Consider the following 13,189-nt stretch of genomic DNA (forward strand, 5'->3'; position numbering starts at 1 on the left):
TTTCCCATCTACCTAAAAGGGCAAACAATGCTTTAGTTTCAGACTGCATCTGAAAGCTGGCATCTTTGTCAATGCAACACTCCCTTATAGTGCCCTGAACTAGCAGCCTCATTGATATGATTGGCAAGTGAATATGATTGGCAAATTTCCAAGATCTACAATAGTTCCGTACTCTACACAGCTTGGAAAATCCAAACTTGGCATAATTTAGCACAAATTTCTGGACGTACTTGCAGGCTTGGATGAGCATCTCATGATTGAACTGACCTGCACTTAAGCTTGTCAATCAAAATATGAATTCTGTACTAGTAAGCTGTCCTAACAACACTGAAGCTAATCTTTATTTAGTAAGATTCTGACTCAACATTTAAATGGTTTCCCCCTCTATTGCAATAAATATGTCCTCAACAATTCAGATATGTTAGGAAATTCTTCACTCAGAGTCAGCCCTGGAGAAGTTTGAATTAGTGTGATTCATTTCCTCATTTCCCTGCTGCGAGCTGCCAAATTTAAATTAAATGATATATTAGCCATTGGAGCAAGAATCCATGTTCATCCCTCAGTGTTAATTGTCCTTCATTGTAAAATGCTACCATAGAAGGTAAATGTTTACTTCACAAATAACAGGTTAGTATCCTATTATACAATACCACTCCTAATTTTTACAATGCTATTGCTGTACTGCTCCCATTTAATTACCTACTACAAATGTACGTTATTGTCAGATGGGTTCTTCATTATCTGGAATTTAGCTGTTCAAGAGGTAATTGGTTTCATAATATATAACCCATTTACTAAAAATACATGGGTAATACTTTATAAATTCATATGTACGTGTATTTCCTAGTGTGTGGGACAGCATAGATTACAAATTCCAAAGCAATTAATTCCGTCATGAACATATTCATTCAATCTGTGCTGGTATAAAGTCATTACTACCCTCCTTCACTTTAATCAGAATATAACAATATCATGGTCTCTTGGTGCTTCACCTCAAGGTCAGGCGCAGTTAACATGATTCATAATACTGAACCACCAATTAGTCTCTTGTGTTATCCAAGGTAAGGTTCAGACATGAACAGTGATCTGAGGGAATCACCTGAACTTTATGAACTCCACTGGCTAGCATTTACTTGTAACTGTTATCTAGGTGAAGAAAGTGGAGCTCCTTCATCAGACCGCAAGTTAATGAGCATTACTTTGCTGTGCTAACTCTGGTCTGCTAAACCCATGATACACATACACCTCCTTGCACACTATAATTGAAATAATAAATCTTAATCTGTAATATGAACATTATTAGTACTGGTTCAGCAAATGACCCAAGAAATCTGGAATTCCCCCACTTGCACTCAGTGGGATTGGGGTGATGGGAGGGTGATTTATAGAATTTCCCATGAATTGGACCAGTTTGTGGCACTAAATGATGTCTGCAACCTGCATGAGCTTTCCAAAAGTATCTCATTACCGTAAAAGACCTTCTCTGCCTTTGTCACCAAATCCAGGGCGACGATGTTTGTGAACTCTCTCATCTTTTAGAATGAACGTGTTGGTTGATGAGAGACTTAACAAATAATCCAGATCTTTTTCAGTATATAATTTCAGTCACATCACACTGTACAACTTTGCTATAAATTCTGTGTCTTATGATCTTATACTTCACAACCACCTGATGAAGGAGCAGCTCACAATCACTATTATTGTAAAACTATTCATAGAACTGATGAACTGTATTGATTATAGTCCTTTTGGAGAATATTCTCCTGCTATTTTAATTTCACAAAATATCTTAAAGCTATTTACAAATATCTAGCGTATAGATAAAATCTTCCCGAGAGGAGCTTTTGACTTGCAGGAAAGTTTGCAGTCTCTTTAGAAGTGTTATACAGGCTTTCAGACAAGATGCTGAACAGAGTTTGCCACATGTTTATACAAGATGTGCAGCATAAGCATAACAGAGATAAGTCATTATTGTTGAGAGAACTTAGCACAGCTAATCTGTTGCCTGTATCAGAAACAGTGAATGATACAGATCAGGATTCAAGATTTGTTCATTGGCTCCATGTAAAACACCAGCAGTTGTCTATCATGCTTCACATTATTACCTTCAAATTCAATGGCTTTAGAATGTTAAAAGTGCAGGGATGTAAATATTCAGACATCAATTTTCAAGTTGTTTGAATGTTGCTTCAATTTTACTTTAATAAAATCAGTTATTGCTTTCCAGCAAGCGAATGTATAAAAAATCATTATGAAGCATGGTTTTACAACAAAACAAATAAAACTGCCAGGAGAACAATAGATATTGTGATTTTGATATTGACAAAATAAAATTTAAAGTTGTAAATTATTGATATTTAACATCAATAGAAAACAGTTGACGATGATGCATGCATAGAGCAGAATTTGAAATCAATGAATTGTATGTCTACCGTAGATAATCTTCTGATAAAGTAACCTCAAATTGCTGTAAAATGCAAGTGGAAAGGTTCAAAGCTTTTGGATAAGCGACATGACTGCTCCAACTTGTAATTCAGCGCACTTTATCAATTACCACTCCTTTTGGACATAGACTACAGCGAGGTGTTAATTGCCTCACACTAACAACATTTCTATATATTCTTAGCAGCCAGCAAGATCACATTTTCAAGGTGTCTGCTATAACTATAGTTGCCTCTAGCTGTACCTTTGTGCAGTGCCATTCATGTGTTGAAATCACAGTGAGATAATGGCAAGAAATACTTTAATCCCAAAACAATAAAATATCTTTGCCTGCTATTTAATGTAGGTTCAATTTATAGAATTGAATAGAGAATTTCAAAATATCAAAGTGCAATACAAAATTATACTGAAATAAAATTTCTACGTAGAATTAAAACGACATCTGTAGTATAGTTTGTGCTGATGAAGGTGATGCCAATAATTAGCACTTTGATTTATTTCTGTGCGGTTGACACCTTATTGTTCCTTCCTCTTTAGTTAGTATAACAATAACAGTGTAAATATATTTTTATCTCTCAAGTCTGAATATTCCTTAACACAGATGAACTTTCTTGTCTGGGTGTCATTAAGGTCTGGGCTGCTGATGAGTTTATTCACCTGTCAACATCCCTACTTGTTGTTGAATATCTTTTTACAATTTAAAATAGAGCTAAATTCTTTATTGATATCATTGAAGCAGGCTTCTGATTTTTGTACTTTTGATGAGCTACATAAAAGTTTATTACAGCTTGCTTCAAACAAATGAAACCTGTGCTTTTTTGTGTGCAAGGTAATCCCAGCTCTGAATTGGCAGGTGAGAACCCAGATTAAAGAGAAAAACAAATCTAAGTAAATAATAATGATATGTTGCTGCATTATCTAATCCAACTGACAAACCAGTGAGAGAGAACAACATTCAATGAATCAAGCAATCAGCAATCCTGTCCTTCAACAATACAACATAGAGCAGAAACACTCCCCTCAGCCCACCAAGTCTATGCTGTTTCCTAATCCTTACTTATTGCACATACACGGTTTCAATTCATCTGTTCGCACCCCATTCATACGTATATCAAGTTACACCTTATGATTAGATTCCCTACAGTTTGGAAACAGGCCGTTCAGCCCAACAAGTCTACACTGACCCTCTGGAGAGTAACCCATACCAGACCCATTTCCCTCTGACTAATGCACCTAACACTATGGGCACATGGCCATTCCACCTGACCTGCACATCTTTGGATTGTGGGAGGAAACTGGAGCATCTGGAGGAAATCCACACAGACATGGGGAGAATGTGCAAACTCCACATAGACAGTCACCCAAGGATGTAATCAAACCTGGGTCCCTGGTGCTGTGAGGCTGCAGTACAACCCACTGAGTCACCGTGCAGTGCTATACATTGCTCATGTGCCAGCTTCCCCCACCTCCACTGGCAGTGTGTTCCAGGCTCCCACCACCCTCTGTGTGAAAGAGTTTCCCCACACTTCTCCCTTAAACTTTTCCCCTTTCACCTTGAACTATTGCTTTCCACCTTGGGGCAAAAAAGGCCTCTGACTATCCCAGTGAAAGGCAGAGAAAAAGAAAAGTTAACTTGCTAAAAGCATAATTAAACTTTTAATGATGTGTTTATTTGCCATAGTTACAGAACTCATGGCAAAATGTGAGCTTTTCAGTTCCATATCTAACTAAAGACTGTTTAGGCTATAAGCTGACAAATGTTCCTATAATCACCAAAGCGGTGAAATAATTAAATAGTACAAAAACACTTACTGTTTGGGAGGTTGCACAATAAAGCAGGAGAGGAGAGGATGGTTTTGTTTTGTGCACAGAAGGTAATGGATATTCCAGACCAACAGATATTACGTGGGCACAGTGGAGGAGGAGTGCATGAGGAGCTGTGGGCAAACCAGGAGTTCACTGTAAAAAAGCCATAAATATTTCCCAGCTTCTTTTATTTCTAAAGAAATGGACTTGAAATGATAACTTCATTTTTTTTCTCTCCACACCTGCTGAATTTCTCCAGCACTTTCTGTTTTTATTTCAGATGTCTAACATCCACAGTGTTTTGTTTTTATATAAACATTGCTTGTACTGGATTGGTCCAACCCATTTGGGCAGGTTTGGAAATATGAAAAGGGTTGTGGGTGACTAAGAAAATGTTGGAGCTACATCAGGAACAATCCTTGACACATTCACATCCCCGGGCATCTTTCTCAATGGTAGGCAGAGATCCAGATTGCAGTCATGGAATAAGACTTTTCCACTTTATGGTGGGACTTGCGACTGAGGAGATTTTATATTCTTTCCTGTTGCCTGACAGTGCCTGTCCGCACTTGGCTTTGTGTTTTTGGTTATATAGAAATAGGCTGGAGTTGGATCCCAGCTCCCAATGCAGGTCTTGGTTGGGACCGGAGGTAAGAGATTGCTGAAGCAAGCAAGTTAGTAGCCTGCGAACCTTTATGGTGACATTAGTCCAGCTCTGTCCATGGATGTTAAGCATCTAGCTAGCACGCCTCATTGCTGCCTCTCCCATGTCTTTTTCTTCTTCCTCTCGGTCATGTACCTAGTATCCATCTAGGACAGAAGTCAAGAACAATTTAGTCCCTGAAGAGATTGGGAACTGTTTAGAACTGTCAAGATTGAATTAGAGGGTAGAGCTAATCATCTGTATTATGCAAAACAAAGAATAATTATGACGTATCACATCAAAACACAAACACTGTTGATGACAAGTTTAAAAAGTGCAAGTAAATGATATTACAAAATCCAAATGGACAATCATACTTCTAATATAAATAAGCAATCAAAGAGAAATATCCCATGAACACCTATCATCCCCATTCCTATTTGAAACTGTGAAACTAGAAGTACAAATATTCGAAATGGACATAACATCTTATGATGAACCAGAGAATGAGGCATGAACATTATTAAGAAAAGAAAAATAAGAATGATAAGAATGACATTTTCAACTTGTCCATCAACAGTGTTTGTTCTATGTTTTGCATAGTACAAGAATATATTTTGCATAATAAATACCATTAGCTCTATCCTCTAATTTAATTTTGACAGTTCTAAACAATTCCTAATCTCTCAAATGTTCTCATATCTGAGGATTCACCTATGGAAGTCAATTAAATCTATAATCCTTATTTTGAAACCATCAGGTAATGGAGATTCAGGTTTGACCAATGTGTGGTGCATTATCAGCTGTTCTGGCATCCATATTGTATCGGAAAAAATCTGCATTTTTGTTTCCCAACAATTTATTTACTGCTTCCTTGCCAATGGATGACCCATTTATTTTTCACAGCTGTTGATTTCCTTTTTGTATCTATACATCCTGGACTTTTAAGATAGTCATATTTCTGCCATGCTTCATTACAATCATGCACCTTTTTCTAGACCTCCTTCCTTCTGATGAGGTGGTATTGACCATGCCTGTGATGAACTGCCACGTTTCCTGCCTGAGTACCAATAGGCAATTGTCTTGCAGTAAAAAAACACATTTGCATCAATCCATTATTGTGCTCACCTCCATTTACAGGACATCGCCACTGAATTGTTTCTTTTTAACTTCCTTCCAGTCAAACACATTCTTCAACAATCCATACTTCACAGCTGGATTATGGAAGTTTTGACATTTATTGTGGTTAGGCGCCTCATTAGCTGCTTGTGAAGTGTTAAAGAATCGTTATTGCAGATGTGCGTGATCCAATGCTACTTCTAATGAAATTCCATTCTCACAGTTCTTATGTTTACAAGCTGCTCTGTCCTGTGATTTTCTTAGCATTACATCACCCCTTAAGAGAAACTTACTTTTCTTTTATTAATACAATGAAAGTTTTCAACCATAAATTATGATTTTAGGGAGGAGTGAGCAAAGCAGCTAGAAAAATAGGTTAAATTAGGAAGAAAAAGAACAAAGTTGAACGAATAATGAATAGAGAAAGATTGGGGGAAGTGAAAGTAGCAAATGTTTAAAATATGTATTTTTTTCATAATTAACTTGAACTAAAATTATTCTAATCATTTGGTTTTATAGTTAAAGACTAAGATTACAGTGATAAATCTACTCCAGACGTTCAAATGCCATTCTTAGTATAATTTTGACTTTAAACGTAATAATGCCTGAACTGACGGCTTTAAAAAAGGTTTATAGATAATTTCTTTGGTCCTGCACTCTAAGAGTTAAAACAACAACAGGCAAAGCAACCTGCTGATTATGAAATTCTGATTTGAATATTGCCTTGCATCTAATTACCATGCGAAATAGCGGTTCTGTTTAAACTATGTTGAAAGCCTTTGAGGAGTAATAATAGAAAGATATACACTGCTTCAGAAGAAGAGATAAATAGCTAACAGATCAGTAAAATATTCAAATTGATTTAGTCAGTTTAACATGCAGCTGTGTTTTCCTTGCTGTCGTGTGATTTTATTTTTCTGCACTTGAGAGCTGGCAAAGGATCTTGCACGAAAGTATCAGGCTGAGGTGTTTGCTCCAGCAACATATAATTGTACAACCTCATTCTTCCTGAGCACCACAAATTCCCAAAAATCTACCTCCCCCGAGTCACCAATACAGCCAACTGTTTACAGATTCTATTTCCCAACTTTGAACCAGTTCTTTTCTGTGATTTAAGTTGAGTTGTACTGGATATTAATGTCAGCATGCCATGTGAAAATCCTTTGCATGCTATTAAAATGAAAATGCCTTTGAAATAAATTGCAACAGCAGACAAAGGAATCACATTCTCAGCCTTGGTTTGCAAGCATTTTTGGCTTCGGCCTGATAGTTAGGTTTATCAATTTGAAAAGCCAGGAGTCCTCAGAATAGCTGAGGATTTTGAATGGGTGCACTTTTAAAAACAACTCAGTCCTTATGGCTCTGAAACCTTTTAGTTCTGGACACTTCTCAGCTGTAGCTGGCAGGCAGGAACTCGAAAGCAGAATGAAAAACCATGGTTCTGCCACAGGGATGAATATCCAGTGCATTCTCATTAACCGTCAGGCCAGCCGAGACCAGAGGCAGGATTTCCGGACACCAAATTAGGTTGGCACAAAGGTGGGTTATCCGAACAATGATGCCAATAGCTTGTGTGCCATTCTGCTGCTTCTGTTTCTGAACCTACTAACTTTCGCAAGAGCTAGAGGGAGGGTGGGAAAGTATAGTAGCCTGCATTGTTAATTGGACGCATTTTATAGAATTAAAGACCTTGTTAAGAACTTGCCTTCTAATGTCTCAAGAATTTCAAAGGGGTGTGTGATCTCTGGAAGCTGTGTAAAGCTGAACAGCTCCAGTCTGTCGGCAACAGGGTTGGCAGCATTCAGGAGTGGAGGTTTTGACAAAATCAATTGTGCATCCATTAAATTTTAACAAGACTAACATTTTTCTACTCTGCCCCGGCTTCCAACTGTCAATCTGCCCTGACTAATTTTTCAAAATGCTTTTATAAAAATCATTCAGAGATGCCAGGCACAGCAATGACTGCTGTACAGGTCAGAGTGCTGCCCATTTACATGATGGTCCCTTTTCATTCCTGCCCTACCCCCACTCTTACCATTAGTTATCCAGCTGGATGAAAGTGCCGATTGTACAAACACCGAATGTAGGAGCAAGAATGGCTTTTTCAACACCTCAACCCTGTTCCATCGTCTGATTAGCTCATGACTGATCTGATTGTGACCTCAACTCCATTTTCTTGCCTACCTCTCATAGCTTTAGACTCATTTATTGATCAAGAATCTTGTCAATTGATCATCTCCCTGGTTCGCAGAACGTTCCCATCCAACAGACACACTCTGTGACATTAAAACTGCACGGGACCCAACCAAATGTCCTCTTCAGCGCTCACAAGGCCCTGCCTCAGCCAAAACTGGGACTTACACTTAAATAAGACTGATAGAAACAAGTGCCCTATTACGAGTTTGCAACAATCAAATTGAAAACAATTGTGATTCAATGCTGGTGGACTTCTTGAGGTTATATTAAGGTAGGCTTCGATCTGTTTAAGATAAATGCAAATCTATTTAACTTGGTTTGATCCAGCATTTGCTGCACATCTAATTGCCATCAAACACATCACCTACATTGAAGAATTTAACACAAACAGCATATTTCCCAATGGCAGGACTGGAATTGGGGACATCTTCAACTCGTATCAATAATCTTCACACATGCATTTGCAATGTAAATCATAACTGTCTATTGCAATTAAACATTGGGGATGTTGGGAGTGCACAAGTATCTGTCCCTGCAATTCCATAAGAACTAGCAGCAGGAGTAGGTAATTCAGCCCCTCAAGTGTGCACCATTTAATACAGTCATGGCTGACCTCACCTTGGCCTCAAGTCCACCTTCTTGTCTGCTTTTCATAATCCTTCAACCCATGATTAATTAAATTTACTCAACGTCTCGGCATCCACCATAATTTGGGGCAATCAATTCCCCAGATTCATGACCATTCGAAGGAAGTAAATTCTCCTCAAATTTTTGTGTTAAATCTGCTACCCCTCATCCTAAAACTATCACTTTTTCATACAATTATTGTATACTGAAGCTCCCGATGCAAGTGAGCATCTTTCTGGATCCCATTCATTCTTCTCCCAGGCCCAGTTCCAAACAATGAGCATCAACATGCTTCAACAATGCAGGGGTTCGTCCAGGCAATCTGAGATTGATGGAAGATGCCCTTTCTAACCAATGGAAATGGAAGATCTTCCTATTTGACTGAAGTGTCCACAGAGGACATGACGTGAGGAGGTGAGCTATAGCAAAAATGGCTCCAGTGCTGCAGTTGACCAATAAATTTGCAGAATACTCCAATGAACCATATTTAGGACTCCTCTGCCCACCTCCCTCAAGAATCTTATCCTCTGCCAGCTTAACTGAGTTTGCAGGGAGGAGTCGAGAGTGTGGTGCTGGAAAATCACAGCAGGTCAGGCAGCATTCGAAGAGCTGAAGAATCGACTTTTCAGGCATAAGCCCTTCATCAGGAGTTTGCAACCACCTTGATGGAAAAGCACAGTATGAACCTTCAGCTGTGACCCATCCACTTCTATTCAGTCACCTTTAAGGTTTTTCCCATTACTCGTCACCCTCGCCTCTTACTGACAATCACTCTCCAAACTCTGACCATCACATTTGATTGGTTCACCATCGTCCTGCAACTTTCTTCTGTTAACCCTGACCTGCCCTCCCATGTCCTTTGACCGTCCCTCCAAGATCCTCTCTCTAGTTGAAGAAGCTGCTTCGAGCTTGAGATCCCCTCTCTGACTGTAGACCAACCATGCATGGTTCACTTGCCTCCCTTTGAGATGCAGGCTAGAGTAGCCTGGCTCTATTTGGACATGCCAAGTCCCAAACACACAAGTGACTTGATGCATTGTCCACTTCACAAATCAAACTTCCTGCTATTTGACGACCCAATCGTCACTAACCACAGCAAACCCACTGGTGTACCTTTAAATAGTTGAAAAAATAGTGGCGACTTCATCTGGAAGATAGAGCTAAATTTTGGACTTCCATTTAATGAATATTAATGGTACACACATAAATGGGCCAAAACTTATTGACACGAGGTGACGAGATGTCTGCTCTGTCATTGAAATGCTGCCTGATTTGTTTCAAAAACTTAACCCATCATAAGGAACTTAAATTTTAATGTCCATTTAATTCCAGCCCCACCAGCCTTATTTCCCATTTCTAGAGGCTCCATTGTATTCCGCCCTTAATAATCTTGTCTTCTACATGTTAAAAACAAATGAATAAATTCTGGCCACTCAGTCCTCCCTCACACTTTGTTTTCTGATTTTTCCATTGCTGTTCTCTGCCCATGTGTTTCTTTTTTAAGAAGGAAGGTGCAGACCAAGAATGCCAGCTAATAAAATTCACCAAGCTGAGGCATGCTGATGGAAGTGTCATTCAGAATTTAGGTTTGAGCTCACAATTCATGAAATGGTTAGTACTTGGAATGATGGCATTATTGTGATTACAGAGACTTGGCTGAAAGAGGGATAGCACTGGCAGCTGAATGCCCCAGGATTTAGATGTTTCAGGTGTCAGAGAAAGGGAGGTAAAAGGGGTGGGAGAGTTGCATTACTGATAAAGGAGTGTCTCACAGTTGCACTGAGGGAGGGTACATCAGAGGACTCGTGCAGCGAGGCAAACTGGATAGAACTCAGGAATAGGAAATGTGAAATCACAATGTTGGGGGTATACTACAGGTCTCCCAACAGCCAGTGGGAGATAGAGGAGAGAACATGTTAACAAATTTTGGAAAGATACAAAACAGCAGGGTTATTGTGGTAGGTGATTTTAACTTCCCCTAAATTGACTGGGATTCACTAAGGTCTAGGAGGGTGGGAACTGATGAAGCCCTTGAAATATATGAGGAAAGTAGGAAATTCCTTAAACAAGGAATTAGAAGGGCGAAAAGGGGTCATGAAAAGTTGTTAGCAATAGGGATTCAGGAAAATCCAAGGCTTTTTATAGATTATATAAAAGGCAAGAGCTAGCCAGGGAAAGGTTGGCCCACTCAAGGACAAAGGAGGAAATCTATGGGTGGACCCAGCAAAGGTAGGTGAGGTTCGAAACGAACACTTTGTGTCGGTATTCACCAAAGAGAAGGAATTGGTGCAGGATGCTGTCAGGGAAGGGGGTATCAAGTTTCTAAGCCAAGTCGCCATTAAAAAGGAAGAGATGTTTTGCATTTTAAAACGTATTAAGGGGGATAGGTCCCTGGGTTCTGATCGGATATATCCCAGAGTATTGAGGGGCACAAGAGAACAAATTGCTGGAGCATTGACAGACATCTTTGTATCCTCTTTGGCCACAGGTGAAGTCCCAGAGGACTGGAGAATAGCAAATGTTGTCTCATTATTGAAGAAGGGTAGCAGGGATAATCCTGGAAATTCTGTGAGTCTCATGTCGGTAGTAGGGAAATTATTGGAAAAGATTCTCAGGGCCAAAATCTACATGCATTTAGAAGTTAATGGATTTATTAGCGATACTGCATGGTTTTGTGTAGGGCTGGTGCCTCATTAACTTAATCGAGCAGATGACAGCAAAATTGGAGGTGTAGTGGATAGCGAAGAGGGTTATATTGGATTACAACAGGATCTTGACCAGATGGGCCAATGGGCTGAGAGTTGGCAGATGGAGTTTAATTCAGATAAATGCAAGGTGCTGCATTTTAGGAAAGCAAATGTTAGCAGGACTTATACACTTAATGGTAAGGTCCTAGGGAGTGTTGCTGAACAAAGAGACCTTGGAGTGCAGGTTCATAACTCCTTGAAAGTGGAGTCACAGGTAGATAGGATAGTGAAGAAGGCGTTTGGTATACTTTCTTTTATTGGTCAGAGTATTGAGTACAGGAGTTGGGAGGTCTTGTTGTGGCTGTACAAGACATTGGTTAGCCACTGTTGGAATATTGCGGGCAATTCTGGACTCCTTCCTATCGGAAATATGTTGTGACACTTAAAAGGGTTCAGAAAAGATTTACAAGGATGTTGCCAGGGTTGGAGGATTTGAGCTATAGGAAGAGGCTGAACAGGCTTTGGCTGTTTTCCCTGGAGCATCGGAGGCTGAGAGGCAATCTTATAGAGGTTTACAAAATTATGAGGAGAATGGATAGGGTAAATAGGCAAAGTCTTTTCCCTGGGGCTGGGGAGTCCAGAACTAGAGGGCATGGGTTTAGGGTGAGAGGGGAAAGATATAAAAGAGACTTAAGGGGCAAATTTTTCACGCAGCAGGTGGTACGAGTATGGAATGAGCTGCCAGAGGATGTGGTGGAGGCTGCTACTATTGCAACATTTAAGAGGCATTTGGATGGGAATATGAATAGGAAGGGTTTGTAGGGATATGGGCCGGGTGCTTGCAGGTGGGACTAGATTGATTGGGATATCTAGTCGGCTTGTCAGGTTGGACTGAAGGGTTTGTTTCCATGCTGTACATCTCTATGACTCTATGACTCAATGAGTTGTTTGAGGAGGTGACAAAGGTGATTGATGAGGGAAAAGCAGTTGATGTTAGTGAGTTTTGAGAAGATTTGTAGCTCAGGTTGAGGTTCTGGATGTAAGTTTGCTCGCTGAGCTGGAAGGTTTGTTTTTAGACGTTTCATCACCATACTAGGTAACATCATCACTGAGCCTCTGGTGAAGCGCTAGTGTTATGTCCTGCTTTCTATTCATATGTTTAGATTTCCTTGGGTCGGTGATGTCATTTCCAGTTCTTTTTCTCAGAGGGTGGTAGATCGGGTCTAAACTGATGTATTTGTTGATAGAGTTCCGGTTGGAATGCCATGCTTCTCGAAATTCTTGTGCATGATTCTGTTTGGCTTGTCCTAGGATGGATGTGTTGTCCCAGTCGAAGTAGTGTCCTTCCTCATCTGTATGTGAGGATACTAGTGATAGTCAGTCAAGTCTTTTTGTGGCTAGTTGATGTTCATGTATCCTGGTGGCTAGTTTTCTGCCTGTTTGTCCAATGTACTGTTTGTTATAGTTCATAGAAGGTATTTTGTATTTTGGGACAACACATCCAACCGAGGACAAGACAGAGACATGCAGGAGAATTCATAGAAGCATGGCATTCCAACCGGAACTCTATCAACAAACACGTCAGTTTGGACCCCATCTACCACCCTCTGAAAAAAAGAACTGGAAATGACATCACCAACTCAAGGAAACCTAAACACATAAATAGAAA

At 39.7% G+C, this 13,189-nt stretch overlaps 1 protein-coding gene across 3 annotated transcripts in view; it reads left to right on the top strand.

Annotated features, from left to right (window-relative positions):
* epha3 (eph receptor A3) overlaps positions 1-13,189 on the top strand; it is a 244,779-nt gene that overhangs the window by 196,507 nt on the left and 35,083 nt on the right. The window lies entirely within an intron of this gene.

Source organism: Chiloscyllium plagiosum, chromosome 12, assembly GCF_004010195.1.
Source record: "Chiloscyllium plagiosum isolate BGI_BamShark_2017 chromosome 12, ASM401019v2, whole genome shotgun sequence".
Lineage (NCBI taxonomy): Eukaryota > Metazoa > Chordata > Chondrichthyes > Orectolobiformes > Hemiscylliidae > Chiloscyllium > Chiloscyllium plagiosum.